Here is a 14483-nt window from a genome sequence, read left to right on the forward strand (position 1 = left end):
AGAAGAATACAACTAGAATTGATGAAACTAGTACAAAATTAGAGTCTTACGAACTAAAACACGAATCTGTGAAGGTTCCAAAAACGCTATGATCTGTGAAGCACCCACATACAATGCAACATTGTTTCAAAATTTATTTAACAATGTTCAATTAGCCTTATTAATGAATTTTACGCCGTTATTACAGTAAATTAATAATTAGTGTTTTTATAAATGGTTTACGTAAAATAAACGATATTAATTACAAAATTTGTACTATAGTAGTACTTTAGTATACAGGACTTTTGCTTTAAGAGAACGTGGCATAAATAAAATACAGTTCTTTACAATAAAAAGGCGTTAAAAAAATACTGCACATAAGTAGATACATTAATTTTTATAAAGGTTTATATAACGAAATACAAGCGTATTATCTAGAAAATAGTGCCTCATTGTCGCTTAAGTTAGCCTTTAGTCACTTAGATCATAATAATTAATAATCATCATAACGTAGGCCTACTGGAAGAAATTTCTGGTTAGAAATAAGTAGTGCCTGTTGTGTCAGTTATATTTGTATTGTTACTTTAGTGTTTTTATTGTGTACAATAAACTGTTAAATAAATAAATAAATAAATAAATAATAAAATCTTGTTAACACAAGTCTAAAGGCTTTTTAAGGCCCTTTATCAATTTAGACACATGTTTTATTTTTCAAACGTTGTCATCGCATATTGCTCAAGGCGTCTCAAATTTCTGACACGAATACACATAGGTTTAAATCTATTCCACAAATTTAATCATTTCCACTGATGAAAGTCCATGCAGTTTTTTATAGAGTTTCTTTTCGTAGGACATCGCAGTCGCTTGAGAGATTCGCTTAACACTTCAATCTGGGACTCTATAACTTAATATCATCGCTAATAGCCACTCCAGCTCCAGAAGAACGCAACATCTATCGATGAGTTTTTCGATTTCCTACATTAAAGCCATTACCTTAATCATGTTAGTGGTTTGGATTCTTCCTTGGATCTCCTAAAATTTTCGATCCCGAAATATTCTTGTAAACCCAAATTTATGGAAGGCCGTTGTATATAGAGCCATTAGTTATAAATCTAAAAACTTTAAAGGGGTAAATGTATGTATTTGTAAACAATTAGCTTTGAAACTTTTACGCCTTTTTCCAATCACCTGTACAAAGTGATAACTATGAAATATTTTAGATTAGTTCTTTTTGTATTGGAATTCGTCAGGCCAATAACTTCTGGCGATATAAACAATAACGTGCAACATAAAGTAATTATTAAATATAATATGTAGTAATACGAATTTTGTAAAGTAAATAATTATTTATAATTTCCGATACTATCGATTTTTGGATAAGGTGTAACGTATGGTATGAATTGACAGTAAAATAACTACGCAGTCACCCAGATTTTACTTTTATAACCAACCATTCTGCACATATTGAACAAAACAGTGCGGTCGAATCTTTTTAAGATATATGTGTGAAACTATTGAATAAGAACTAAATTTTATTATTTTTATATATTTTAGGATATAAGGCTAATCTTAATTATAGATACAGAGAATTACTTTCGCGTTCACGCTAGTTGAGCTCATCAAACTAATAATATCTTCGTTACTAACCGGCCGCGTTACGTGCTATGCACGATGCTATTTCTCCAATGAGACGCAGTCTAGAGTACTTGCTCCTTTTGCTTACAAGTTTATCGCTTTTTTTTTCTGTTTATTCCTGCAGATTTTGTTGAAAATAAGGAATAATCATTGCTTACAAACGATAATATATATATATATATATATATATATATATATATATATATATATTTGATGACAATGTCTGACTCAGTTATACATGAGTATACTAGTTGAAGAAAGTAAACAAATAAAACGTATTTCACAGTGTTCACTTTATTTGTTAATTTAGTGTTTTGAAAATAACCAACTATCATTTACAATTAATAATTTTCGGTTCGGTACATTTCACTAATTAAAGTGATTATATTTTCATTGAAATACTTTATAGTATACAATATTTTTTGTTTCATTACACCATAACAGGCTTTTTATCGATAGGCGTCTAATCTTCGACAGCTAGATATATGGGTTTTAATTTACTAGGAAAAGTATAGGCATCATTATTTTTAACGATAATTTTTATATTATGGAATTTTTATTACGATTATTTCGTTTTATTTTGAGTATTTCGAGTTAAGTATTTATCTATATATTACTGCGGTTCAGATTTTAGCAATTCATTTCTATTCATGTAGAATAATAATTATTTTACAATATTAAATTACAAGAATGCGGGTGAGGAAGGAGGAAAGAATGCAATTCACTATTTGTGGTATATCTACGTTTCATAAGCTTCGATGACGTTACTCAAGTTACGTGAAGTCCCTCGGGATCGCTCCGCCAATACGGAGCTGCGTGCACGGGAGCGGCTATCTCGCAATATCGCACGCATAGTACTCACTAGCTACATAGCTCCGTTGAAAACAAACAGGCCGGGGAACAAAAACAAAACATCGCAGAATTATGTAGCCAGCAACGGCGTTCAAAGGACCCCTTGTACGTGCTCTCCTATAATCATAAACATGGAAAACGCACAAAAGCCTCTCGGCGTCGAGTCGCGTCGCTGTCAGATAAAGTTGTTGCATTTCTTTTGCAAGACGTGCTCGCAGTGGGCGCGCGTGCGAGCGAGAGCGAAGCTCCGATCGTTAGCCCTGATCTTCAGCGCGCCACAAACACACAGCCCGACCGAGAGCGAAATTGCAACGAGAATGCACCTAGCTGTGTTATTACCGCGGCGGGCGCGTTGCGAAACGGCCTTCCTCCGGCCCGCGGCCGCACAACTTTCGACTTCATTACGAACCGTTTCGGTTGGAAATCGCTCCGGGTCGTGTCAGAACCGGTTATGCCGTCTGGTCACGCGATTGTGGACGTTGCTGTTGGGACATAAGTTCCTTTGCTAGATAGCTGGGAAAGTATTGAATTGTGTATATTTAGCCCGCATTGCGAGCCGTAGTGGGTGTTTTAGGTCGCTCGCACGCACTGCTGAACTAGTCGGAGGGCTTCCTATTATCGATTTATGTTATACGAGATGTCGTCGTGTGCTATCGAGCGCTTTAACACGGGTTTTTTCTCTATCCAAACAGAACTTTTTCTTCATTTTCCAATGCGTTGTGCGCACTCAATTTCTCTTTCGCTGTGATTGACTTGTTAATGAGATGCTTTCGCTTAAGTTATGGTAATATAAGAAAATGTTAAGAAGTTTCCCTTTAAATTACTTTACGAACACGCGTTCAACTTTTAAAATTCATTTTCGTAATATTGACACATGATAGTTGTAAAATTAATTGAGTCAAGTATACTATCATATCTTATTCGTTGTAAATATTAAGGCTTCGGAACTTTATTTGGAGGAATATTTCGCATATTCTTTTCATTTAATATTATATGAATGTAGACAATATTATACTGCCTTCACTGCAGACGGCCTAGGTCGTAGGTACAGGTACAGCCGTCCTAGGGGGGAGTCTAGCTGGGAACGGAAGGGAGGCGGGGGTCAGTGGCTACGCCCACACGCGCGATAACACCTCGACTTTCTAGACGTCCACGGTCATTTCAGGCGACTGCAGACTTACCTATATATACATGAAACCACAGACGTAATAATATACATACAAGGCGAATATATTCTTTAACAATTGTTTAAAAAAATAGTCATTCCTCGTCCGCTTCGTGTGGCCTGCGCTCCCTTTTATGAGTGTAATTTCATTAAATCTATTTATTAATAAAAAATATATTCATGCCAATTTTCATCCCTGTAGGTGTTTTATTTTGACCACGTCATTCCCTTGCGGGTGGAATCTAGGAAAATCCGTTCTTATCTAATCTTTATTTAAAAAAGAAATATTTCTATCAAATTTTAAGTTTCTAAGCACTATAGTTACAGAGATGTGGCGATGAGTCAATAGAGTGAGTGAAAATCTATTTTGTACATAGGTAGAATATAATACGATTAGTATACATTATTATCATTGATGTAAGTTTGAACTTATGTAAAAATATATATTTAGCATTTATCAATGGCTGACGGTAAAAAGTTTAAATTGACTAAAAAGGAATTGAAATCCTAATATTCGGGATGTAATCTGACGTATTGTAATTTATAATTCTGGATTCTAATAGCCCTTCGCGTGTTAAAGTAAAAAAAAAACGTAATTTACTTGCGTACCGCATCCATTTGTTCACGCAAGTGAATCATATACAGCCTTTCTGATTTTATTTCTTTCGTATTTTTTCCAGAGCATCGAAAGAACAGTTAGGAATTTTAGCATTTCCTTTTCATGGTATGAGTGAATCACTTGTTTTTTGAATGAAAACATTCATTATGTTTAGTATTTTGATGGTGAAATACATTCGCCATGTATCTTTAATAAAATAATTGATTTATTATTAATCTTTTACATGTATGCATATCACAAGATTTAAAGTTTTACTCTGTACATTTAAATAAGTTAAGCTTATCCTAATAGTTACAGGATTTCATTATTTGAACTATTTTGTATTAATAGATTACTCGCACAGATCTTCGTGTTATTGCGTAAAAAATGTTTTGACAGTTAACTGTTTAAAAACTGTTTCGTTTGTAGTAATGATTTATTTAAAGTTCACATTGGAAGCATTGATTAAAAACAGTACTTCATAAAAATATTTTTATACAAAAAAGAAACGCCTACACGTTTTAATCAAGGAAAAAGACTTCCTTCCGAGCCATAGAGCCCATTTCAAAAAGGAACAATAGCAGAACGTTGAATTTTCAACCGCAATGTTTACATTTACGCCCCTACGAAATAGAATAGAGCGCCAGTCTGAAACGTAGCCCGTTCAATATCGCATGTACGGCAAAATACATCGCTAAATATAGGCCGTAGTCGTCAGGGAAGCGTGCAGTGATGGTTGTGCGTGGTCAGGATTCAGGACCCCCCTTGCCACCCCGTCGCCTCCCCCGCCAACGCCCGCGTAAACCTAGGGCCGACCGGAGACCTGCCAACGTCGAGCGTAACGAGCCGAATTGCTTTAGTCTACAAACTGTTTACATGAAAATTCTTTCACTTTTTTGATCGCTTATATTTACAAATTTATTTTTTAACTCGCTCCAAAACTTCGTACCTTCAATAATTATTATTACATGTCAATGAAATATTTTAACTAATTAAAACTTATTTCAGAATGATCACCTTATTTATTGTTTTAAAAATAAATAAAAGTTAGTTACAAAATTAAATATTCTATTTCGTAAAGTGCAAAACTTTGGTAACATTATAATTATATTTTTACTGTAATTTTCATGTACATTTACATCATTAACACGCCTCTTTGTTTGTGTCCTAATTTCCTCTAGATTTATAAAGAAAACTTTTGATTTTCACTTATTCTCCCCAGTTTTTCCATTCTTTTACTTAAAAAGAAACTCCCTCGTGCCTTGACGAAAATATAAAAATAAATAATGTAATTGCTAGGGCCATTCTTGTGTTTTGCATTACTAAGCACACAATCGATAAATACTTTTCATTTACAAATATTAATTACTGTGTTATCTTTTCGAATTTATGTACTCCTTATGGCTCTATATTTAAACGTGGCAATAAATGGGACAATAACGTCGATACGCAATCTCCGCTAATCAAACTAGGATGGGGTGATAGCGCAGGACGTACTTAGCTAGAAGAAATAACACATATTACTTTAAACTTTAAGGAAATAAATTGTTTTATACTTGCTACTTTTATTAACATATAACATATTTTAATGGTGTCTTCTAAATATATATTTTGGTTATTTGGATCATCACATCATTGTTATGTTTTCTTATTTTCATTTAATGGTTTTCTAAAACATCAACATGTATAAAGCAAACATAAATAAATGCAAACTTATTAGATTCCATTTGAATGCAGTATACTGATTAAAATTTTCGTTAGTATTAAAAATTTACGAAAATTTAAATTCACGTTTGAAGGCATTGCACGCCAACCCTAGCACGTACATAAAGGGGGAACAGGCACAGCGTACATAGAGCCGCGTGCGTGTGCGTCATTATGCACATTGGTGCATTCGCTGCACTGTACCCGAGTACATGGAAAAAGTCTGGAGCGCGGTCACTCGGGCATAGTACTTCGGGCGCAAAATTCCCTGTTGCGTTAGGTCAGTGATGGAAACATCATACCTCTTTTAAAACTCGTTAAAACAATATTACCTTAGCATAATTTTAAATTCATGCGTATATTAATAGTTTTTTTTTGTACTGACTCATTGAATCACTGGAAACGAGGAGTTTAAAGAAATAAAATTTGATTGAAATGTTCCTTTTGTCGAGTTTTCCAAACACAAATATAATATATATGGTTATAGGTATAATAGATTTAAAGGGGAAAATGTATAGCTGATTTGCTGCAACTAATGTATGGTATACACTTTATCAAAGATCAATGATTTTAGTAATAATAAATATCGTAATGATAGAGTAGCTAGAAAAAACGTTTTCGGATTAGTACGTATTAGAAATGCCAGAAATTATTGACAAAAGAAATAGTAAATTAATCTAACATATTTCAGAGCGATCATTTTACACTGGGCGATTGGAAATAGGTTTAAAAGCTGTAAAGCTCTCTGCTCACAAATGAGCTATAAATTCACCGCTTTAAACCTATAACATTTTTAACCAATCAAATTTAGTTATTAATTTATGTGTTGTACTAAAATGTTTACTATGTGCACTCTTTTTATATTAATCTAAAAATTTATGTCTGTAAACGTAATATTCTTATCAACCATATAAATATATATCTTGTGTTAAGTTTTCCATGTCCAATTACTCCGTACAGAATGTTGTTTATTGTATATTTACCTACAATTCGTTAACACAATTTTTTCTTATATATATTTTTGTAATAGACAATTGTTGTGTCTCTAATAAATAAAATATAAATATATGTATATAAATACGTGTAAAACAATAAGCATAGCGTATTTCACATAAGAACGACTGTGGACAGACAGCCTTGGCCTGAGACTCCTTTGTTTCTAGCTGCAATAAAATTTTATTTTCGCGTAAATAACCGGCTTTACTGTCCCCTACGTCCGTTGAGCGTGAACAAACGTAGCCGGGTAAACGGAGACGACTATATACTTTAACTAGTATAATCCGAAAAACATACCTACAGGATTATTAGCTATAGGTGTAAAAGATTTAAAGTGACGAATGTATAACTTATTTGCTGTTAATGCGTGGTATACTATACCCAAAAATTAAAAGTTGCAGAAAAATTAAATAGCGTATTGATAATATAGTAAGAAAAAGCGTTTTCAAAATTGGAATCACTACATATTATAATTAATTATTGATTAATAATTGTCCCCGCACACTTTGTACTACCAACATTTATTGGCCTCTCGTATTCCGATAGAGTTCCGAGTTGTCACTTTATAAAAGGTAATTGCAAATATGTATAAAATTTTATGATTTTATTTATATACATTCACCCCTATAAAGTCTTCAAACTTATAACCAATCACCCAATATAGAACTGTTTGAAAATCGTACTTGAATTGTCATGTTCATATTTGACCATTGACCGATATTAACACATTTATGTCAGTTATTGCATTGTGGAAGGGACAATACCCTCGCATTGTTTGTAATTCAAAGATTAATTTAACTACGAACAAAACTGCACCCTTTAATTGATTGAATTTAATATTCATTTTCTGTATCGTTATTATTAATAAGTATCGCCACATATACAGGCTGATTAGGTTGTATGGAGGTGTAAAAACTTTAAAGGTTTGAATTTGAATGTATTGTATTTGATGCCAATTAATGTATGATACTACCATATCCGATAATTCCAGAAGTAATAAAATGTAATGATAAAATAGTAACAAAAAACTTTTTCAAAATTTAGGTTACATATTAAAATTAATTATTGTTTTCTTCTCTGCAGAATTTGTACTGCCAGAAGATATTAGCCTACCACATTTCAATATAAAAAATAAAGTACTCTAACATAATTCACAGTGATATCACTTAACAGATTGAGAATAGGTGTAAAATTTTTAATTTTTTTTTACTGACGAATATGCTACATATGTATGTATGTGTATACATTCATTTCAAAATTTTTACACCTTTAACCAATTATCTTGTATAGTTCTTTAATTACTGTAATTGATATTAAATTTTTTTTTAAATTTACATATAATTTGCTTATTTCATCTTGATACTATGCCTATTTAACTAGAAACACCAGCTACTAGCAAAAAATAAAAAAATTGATATTGCCACAGATAGAAAGCTGAGCCTTATAAAAACATGTTTACTTTAAGCTACATCGACAAACTTTCCATTTGAAATACGATCATGGTGGTATGGTGCGAGAGTAAAGTGAGGTCGAAGCTTCTAGCAATTGCGAAGGCCTAAGCCGGGTGAACATTATTTTTTTCTTATATTATAAACTCACAGTAACTCAAGACCACATATAAATCAACACTCCATGTGTTCTACATGTTGTCAGTATTGGCTAAACCCTATCAAATGGTATTATTCATAAATAATTTTTTGTAGTTCAAACTATAATTTTATCTATTTGACTAATAGTTACTAGTCCGAATACAGAATTCAAAGCAATAAAAAAATTTCATTATTAGATATTAAAAAATAATCTTATAATATATATTTATATAAATGGTGTCAAGTCTCAGACGGCTAGGTATAATGGCGCTTCTACGTGATTACTACAGTGAAAAATGAAAAGTCGTTTTGGGGAAAAACCCCGCGGCCACCGACCAGATCTTACACCCATGGACTATTTGGTGAGGGTACCTGAAGGGTTTAAGAAAATATCGTTTGCAGGGGTAAAGTTATACCACGACCACTACTACAGTAATTGAAACGAAATGGGACAGATAAGAAGAGTATGCCCGACGTAATGGTCAGCATTTAGACGTCATAGTTTTTAAGGAATAAAATACGCACAATACAATTACACAAGTAAACGATTACATTAAAATTAAAGACTACGTTTATGTTTGTTTAAACGCCATTTAGTTTTATTCCTCGTCAGTATCTTCACACAAACTAAAAAAAGTTTGTCTAGATACTTATGGGGATCGTACTTGGTATCCGATCCTGCAATAACGTACTATATTTATTGCTATTGCTTCGTCAGAAATTTACTATACATAACCCTTTAATATAGTTCAAACAGCATCTTATAAACATGATGTAACAATACAGTATTAATATAAAATTACATTTAATGGTCTTGTCATTTCGCGATTTTTTACATTCAACCCATGATACATTACTTTAATTTTAAATGTGTTTGTTATTATAAAAAATTTATAGTGTCTAAAATTTGCAAGTAAAGCTTGATAAACTGAATTGTCGTAGATTTCATATAATTTTTATAACGCATCCAGTTTCCGATGGAATAGCTACATGTTAAGAGGCCGCGAACTCGAGCGTAAGTATCTTACGCATGTGTGTGTGCAAACCTGAATTAAGACATGGAAACTGCCTCGCTGTACTAGTGTGCGTTTTACGATAGTGTGCGTGTCATACGCGTCGACATTTGCATGCCTTAGACGTAGACTACAATATGGCAGCCGGCTATCCAACTGAATACTCGATCAGTATGTCAAATCCATTCGTTACTGTGTAACTAAGAATGTTACTCTTGTATATTTAAAATTTAACTTATCCAAGATATCCTAAATAAACTAAAACTTTCAAGAAAGTTTAATATTAAAATTACTAATTATATTAATATCTAGCCGTCTCCCATCCTCTTGGCAGACTAAATAAACGCCTCCTTTCCTTCCTTGCTTCTGAATCTTAAAGTATCTACACCTTATGGTTCTAGAAATATCGTGATCAGTTAGTACGTAAGTGGAAACCTCTAATATATAACGATTATAACACAATTCATTCAAAACCTTAAAGAAAAGTATAAGGGCAATATATCTGGCGATCGTAATTTTACGTGTGAATACTGATGAATAAAGTAAACACAGTAATATCACGAAAAATCCGATAAAACGGGTCAATGATCAGGTCTTCCACAGAGTTTTTATAACCTTTTAACAACAATGTCAGTGTTATATAGGAAACTTTCTTAACAGGCATTCTTTATAGAAGAACATTCGGAACGCGTTCAATGTAGACAAAGAGTAAATGTAATTCCAATTACAGCGATCACAATAGGTACGGCGAGGAAAGAAAGCACGCAACATATCCCCGGCTTCGCGCTAATTGAATTATGTCGCTTTAACACGACCTGTAGGGCCAGCACCGAGGAAATGCACGCTCTAAGTGAATGTAGAGGTCATACTAAACTGGTTAAACTGTAAGCAACATAGTGAGGTTGCGTAAGAGCCACGCGTGTCGTTTACCCCGCGGCCTTCGCTCGGTTTCATGGCCCGTAATCGAAGTCATCTAACCCATTAAACCAATCAAAATTAATAAATTCTACAAGACGATATTACAAGTTTGCTTCGAATAGTATTTGTAAAATGATGTTACTATAATGGCATTTTAATGTTATGCTTTTATTAAAAGAATATTTATAATACGTATTACACATTGATTTAAAATCGATATTCGTTAATGCTGTTTATATGATAACGCATTTTTAAAAATGTCGGTTTCAAATCCAGCGACCTAACGTCATTGCTTTTAAATCAAAATTTAATGGTAGCCAATACCAGTACCCATGTCCCTCAAGATATTAATATATCAACCAAATCCAAATTTGGTATAATGTGCGCTACTCCTAGCTACTGCTATAGAAATTACTGAACTAACGACAATCATAAAGTTAAAAATCAAATACGTACATTTTAGTTATGTATGTGTTTCAAATAGCACCGCATTGTTATTGTTATTGTACATATATAATTATCGGATCGTTCATTTATTCCTATCTGTATTATAATTATTCAAATTAAGCATAATGCGCAGTGGTACCCCAGCGGTAGAGGACTGTGACTTGCTATCATAGGTCGTGGGTTCAATTTCTTGGGTACAATCTTATATAATTCACTGTGCATTCATAACTTAGGATAGCCACTACTCACAAACAAGTTTCCAGAGGATGGGCAGTAGTGTTTTCTGTCTACCATAATATCACACTGTGATCCCCAATCTGCCTACCAAGTGTGGCGATTATGGTATATTCCACCACAGATATCTTTGGGGGAGGCTTACACCTGGCAATGGGCATCTATTAGCTGAAAAGGCCTGCAATATATACTCTTATTTTTTTAAGGTGTACCACTAAAAAAGTAATTGTAAAGGTTTATGTTTAAAAACGAATCTAGATCTAATTGTTTTCTTACACCTTTTTCTTTAAGTATATTAAAAATACATTACATTTATAAAAAAAACATCATCGAACTATAAAGTTACTTCATAAAGTTCCATTACATATTTATAACTCAATTTAGTACTTTAAAACATGACACTAACTTCATTTTCTTCCGTATCCAATTAAGACATCTTTTCGATAAAAGTGAAAACCGCAATTACCACATAATTATTTTATATTATGCTTTATATTTATTTAATGTATAGTTAATTGTTAAACAAATTTGCTATTATATGTGTTATCGTATAAATTATTGATTATGTAATAAGACTTTCCCAAAGAGACGCATATATCGATTACATGACGGTAATTTTTTAGGAAAATATTTAATTTTATTGATATCATTTCAATATATAAAATGCTTTGCATTATTAATTAACATTCACTATATTACAGAAAGCAATTTCTTTTCAAATATAATTTTAATATACATTTAAAATACTTAGTCTTGCCATAAATATTGTTATAAAGAAAAGCACGATTTTTTTTTATACGTAACATTTATTCCTTTCATAGTGAGTTAGTTTAATACATCAATATATAACTATTAAAAATATACAATGTTTATTCGAAGTGGTCTCCATTGGCTGCAATACAGTCTTTTAAACGTTGAGGCCAGTTATCAATAGCAGCACGAACTCTTTCTAGAGGAAAATTCTTCACTGCCAACCGAATGGATCGTTTTAGGGACTCCAAATTATCATGGCGTTTAGAGCAAGCCTTACTCTCTAAAACTGACCATAAATCATAATCCAATGGATTTAGGTCAGGACTTGACGACGGCCAGTTTTCAGTGCTGATAAAGTCCGGAACGTTAGTTTTCAACCAAGATTGGGTGGATCGAGCTCTATGACCCGGTGCCGAGTCTTGTTGAAAGCACCATTCTTTGTTATTGAACATGGTGTTAGTTAAAGGCTTAACTACCGTCTCAAGAATGGTATTTTGATAAACTTGTGCCGACGTTTTAATACCTTTTTCACAAAAATATGGCTCAGTCACCCCTTCATAGCTAACACCCCACCAAACCATCACTGAAGTGGGATAATGCCCACGTTGTACTCTGTTTACTAATTGCGAAGCTTCTTTAGAGCTTCCAGCATAAATACGGTCATTTTGTTTATTAAAATACTGCTCAATTGTAAAAATTTTCTCATCCGTAAACAAAATTTTTTTGTGACCTCCCTTTGCGTACCGCTTAAGTAGTTGTTTGGATTTTACCACCCTATTCTTCTTTAAATTATCAGTTAAGAAGTGACCAGTACGTCTCTTATAGGCTGCAAGTCCTAAGTCATCTTTTAATATACGCGACATGGTTCTAGGAGCTATCTTCATCTCCCGAGATAAAATCTTTTGCTTACGGACAGGATTTCTTCGAATTCTTTCCCTAACTGCTTTAATCACCTTTTTCACACGAACGGTACGTGGACGGCCAGATCTTTTTCTGTCACAAACAGAGGAGGTATCATTGTACCTATCAATAGCCCGGTAAACAAACATTTGACTAATACCAAGCGGGTGGAGGGTTTTAAAAATTGCACTTTTCTCCATACCTACTTTATGTAAGGCAATCACAGCGATTCGGTTCTCTTTATCACCCCACTCCATTTTAATATAACAAAATATTTAACAATATAATGGCGCGAAAATAAGAAAACACATCAAGCAATCATATAAAAATGACAGATTCCAAATTCAAACGTAATATTTTCTTTTTTTGAATAGTAACAGTATTTATGGCCAGACTAAGTATAAACAAATTATATAGTATTCAGATATTTTAAAGAAAATACGAAGTTACGAAAGTACGTATGTTAAATGAAGTATTTGGTATAATCAATGATATTTAAGGTTCAAAATCTATAAGTGTAATTAAATTGGTTTCAGATTACAACGCCGCCCCGCTGTTCGCCTCGGAAAACGCCTCCAGTGGTAAGCATCCTCTTCGTACAAACACATCCATAAAATTTCTACTAATAAAGTTTCGCACTGACTGTATACATAGTATATATATGTATACATAGAGAAAGTTTAGCCGTGCATAAACACGTATGTCACCATCTTCATCATCATTTTAGCCGTAGAACGTTAGTCACAAGAAATAATTAATAATTAAGTAATTTTCCAACAAGATAGGAGCAGCTTTCCGACTATCTTAACAAATCTTCTGGCCACCTTATGGGTAGACGACTTACGTTGAGCTTGCTGGTCTGTGGTCTTATCTTCGAAATCATAAGGCTGCTGCGGTTATCAGTTCTGCGCGCTATGTGATATATTCACGGCCAATTCAACTTACCAATCCGCTAGATCATGTAGGTAACTGTCGTTCGTCTACGAATCTCTTAATTCCTGATTCGATCTCGGCGGTAGAATATTGTGACTTGCAACAATAGGTCGTGGGTTCGATTCCCGCATAACGAACTTATATAATTCACATTTTATGCATCAGATATGTAGGATTGCCGCTGCTCACAAATAAGTTTCGAGAGTATGGACGGCATCGTCCTTTGCGTACCATAATACCAGAACGTGAACGCTAGTCCGCATTCCAAGCGTGGCGATTATGATATATTCCCCGTAGTATCTATGTGGAAGGCTTATTTATGCCTTGCAGTGGGCGTATAGCGGCTGACGACCAATAAACAAAAACAGTAAAAGTAATAGTGTTATAAATACTCGCACTTTATTACTTACACTTTATTACCTCGGCCTTCTGGTCAGGGGCTTATAAAGATATGTTGTGTACAAAAAAATGTCTTAAAGTCTTGTAACAAGTGGCAGTGAAATATTTGCACTGGCTCCCGTTCCGTTAAAGTGCCGTGCTTCCGTTAAATTCCGTCAAGCGTCAATTGAGCTGACGGAAGATTGACAGAGATTTGTTCACAATACCCGTTCCTCGTGTGGCATGACTTTGATAGTTATTTTCACAAACACCTGTTAACGCAAAACCGGTTCAAACCATTCCGCGATGTTGAACAATTACCCCGTCAACATGAAATAAGATGAAATCTTTAGTTTTTTTATATTACTAGGGTGTCAAACATCACAGAC

The 14483-nt window shown here is 33.5% G+C and overlaps 1 protein-coding gene across 3 annotated transcripts in view; it reads left to right on the plus strand.

The window, feature by feature from the left end:
- LOC137930198 (ecdysone receptor-like) overlaps positions 1-14483 on the plus strand; it is a 208562-nt gene that overhangs the window by 47536 nt on the left and 146543 nt on the right. For all 3 annotated transcript variants that reach the window (XM_068773369.1, XM_068773367.1, XM_068773368.1), the window contains exon 2: positions 13320-13364. The gene's annotated coding sequence lies outside the window, so the exon portion shown is untranslated. The remainder of the gene's footprint in view (positions 1-13319; positions 13365-14483) is intronic.

This window comes from Battus philenor, unplaced genomic scaffold (assembly GCF_028537555.1).
Source record: "Battus philenor isolate CCGP_79_NKW_IND1 unplaced genomic scaffold, ilBatPhil1.0.hap1 SCAF_6, whole genome shotgun sequence".
Lineage (NCBI taxonomy): Eukaryota > Metazoa > Arthropoda > Insecta > Lepidoptera > Papilionidae > Battus > Battus philenor.